Source organism: Bos mutus, chromosome 20 (genome assembly GCF_027580195.1).
Source record: "Bos mutus isolate GX-2022 chromosome 20, NWIPB_WYAK_1.1, whole genome shotgun sequence".
Lineage (NCBI taxonomy): Eukaryota > Metazoa > Chordata > Mammalia > Artiodactyla > Bovidae > Bos > Bos mutus.
Window position 1 is genome coordinate 64,205,554 of NC_091636.1, and position 2,629 is coordinate 64,208,182.

General features: G+C 40.0%; 1 non-coding gene across 1 annotated transcript; it reads right to left on the reverse strand.

The window, feature by feature from the left end:
- Positions 1-213: 213 nt before the first annotated feature.
- LOC138984283 (U6 spliceosomal RNA) lies at positions 214-318 on the reverse strand. Its single transcript, XR_011461542.1, has one exon. It is a non-coding gene; the product is annotated as a U6 spliceosomal RNA (small nuclear RNA).
- Positions 319-2,629: the final 2,311 nt, after the last annotated feature.

Below are 2,629 nucleotides of genomic sequence, written 5' to 3' on the forward strand. Positions count from 1 at the left end.
AGAGAGGTCACTGTGGTTTAGAAGAGGCATTGATTCAGCACTTGCTTCCATTTCTGATTCCAGCCGGGTCCTGCTGCTAGCTCATGGAGGGCATTCTGTACAAAACAAATAATTTCTTCCTTGTTTCCGAGAAGGAGAGATTTGGATCATATTGTGTATCTAGGCATCTTTCTGTCCTCCTTGTGCATCTAAGCCAATGTTTGTCTGTTTTTTTAAAATGTGGAGCACTTCTAGAATTTGCATGTCATCTTCACTTAGAGGAAATGCTAATTCTTTGTATCATTTCAGCTTTAGTGTACATGCTTCTGAAGCAAGCACTCTAAGCCGATGTTTTTGACTGCTTATGTTTTCCTCTAAATTTTCCCTTTTCAGGTAAATGTCAGGACCTGTAATTACCATGGGAAAAATCCATTTACTGGTTCTAACTCTATGCCTACTATTATTATTATTGCTATGCCCTCCTCCAGGGGATCTTCCCAACTCAGGGAATGAACCTGCGTCTCTTATGTCTCCTGCACTGGCAAATTTGCTAAACTAATGGAGACTTTGGTAAAACTCAGTGAATATAATTTTATCAGTTGAAATTTTAATGTTACCAAATAGGTCAAATCAAGAGGTCATATGTAGGCATAAATGACCTTTCGATTAGGCCTTAGTTGAGCCGGGTCCCTGAGAAGGTGAATGTGATGGTGGCCTGGCTAGAGGCCGTGCTTTCTCCCTGGTTGCTCCAGGTGCTTAAAGCTATTTATCTTGGATGGCCGGCGTGTGCTAGTCCCACAGCACAGAGTGTTTCAGCATTTTTGTCAGCATTTTCTAAGCTCCTGCAACGCTAGTGTCATAAATTCCAGCTCTTATTTCTTTTGTGTGAACTTGTGATTAGGAAGTCAACATCTCCCCTTTTTAAAAAGCAAAGAAAGAGTCTGCAAAGAGGTATAATTAAGAATGGTCAGGTGGTCACATGAAATACATCTGCCAGAAGCAAAACTGCCCAAATTGCAGATCCATGAATGGTCAGAATTCCCACAGGTGACATTCTAGAACATTCAGTGCCATGTGTCTCAATAAAATTTGACTCTCTCTGATGGGTCCATTTTTTTCTTGCAAAGAATTAGGGTGTTTGAGTAACACTGTGTGACCTTTGGAGGAAGGTAGGATAGGGACACAGGAGTGAAAGAGCAGGCAGCTCACCAGACCCAATTGAGTTTTAATCGTGTTTCATCTTAGTACATTGTGTGTCAGTGTGAACCTCCCTAAAGCCTTTCTGGAAGCACATTCTGCATGGATCAATCAAATGCATGTCAATCAGCAAGTGAAGTTGCTACTCTCTGTGTCTTGTTTGAACCTGATATTTTTGTGATATGAACTATTTAAATTAATGACTGAAGTGTAAATAACTTCAAACTATCCTCAGGAAAAAGCATATATAAATAGGAAACATTCAAATTGTGTGAACAATTAGTTCTGTAATTAATCAGTGGGGGAAAATAACTCAGGATGAGTTTTCTAGATTGGTAAAAAACTCAGCTGCAAAGCAGGAGACGGAGGAGATGCAGGTTCTGTTCCTGGCTTGGGAAGATCCCTTGGAAGAGAACAGGGCAACCCACTCCACTACTCTTGCCTGGAAAATCCCATGGACAGAGGAGCCTGGTAGGCTGCAGTCCATGGGGTCGCTAGGAGTCAGGCACGACTGAGCGAATTCACTTTCACTTTTCACTTTCATGCATTGGAGAAGGAAATGGCAACCCACTCCAGTGTTCTTGCCTGGAGAATCCCAGGGACTGGGGAGCCTGGTGGGCTGCCGTCTATGGGGTCGCACAGAGTCGGACACAACTGAAGTGACTTAGCAGCAGCAGCAGCAGTATATTTTGAAGTCCTATTGTTAGTAAGACATTATATCTTCAATCAAAATGAAAATAATATTAAATGCAGGCAGGTATCTTAATAAAAGTCTTGATATACATAAAGAAACTTCAATTTTTCTATTGAATATTAAACAGTATTTATATATTTTGTAGTCATTTCATGAAAGAGCAGCAAAAGCAGAATGATAATTTTATGTTTTATATGCTTTAGTGAAACAATGTTGTGGAGTATAAAATTTTGCAGTTTTAATAATAAAAGAAATTTGTACCCTGAAAGTTTTATATTATGATTGAGAAGTGATCTAATAACTACTTTTTCCTCTTAATTTTATTTATTTACTTGAACTTTTAATTTTGTATTGGGGTACAGCCGATGAACAATGCTATGATAGTTTCAGGTAAACAGTGGAGGGACTCAGCCGTATACAAACATGCATCCATTCTCCCCCAAGCCCCTCTCACATCCAGGCTGTCCCAGAACAGTGAGCAGAGTTCCATACAGTAGGTCCTTGTTAGTTATCCATCTTAAATATAGCAGTGTGTCCATGTCTTTCCCAAACTTTCTAACTATGCCCTCCCCTCGCCAACTGTAAATCGGTTCTCTGTGAGTTTCTTTCTGTCTTGTAAGTTCATTTCTATAATTTCTTTCAAATTCCACACATAAGGGATGTCATATGACATATCTCCTTCTCTGTCTGACTTACTTCACTGAGCATGACAATCTCTCGGTCCGTCCATGTTGTGGCAAATGGCATTGTGTCATTTGT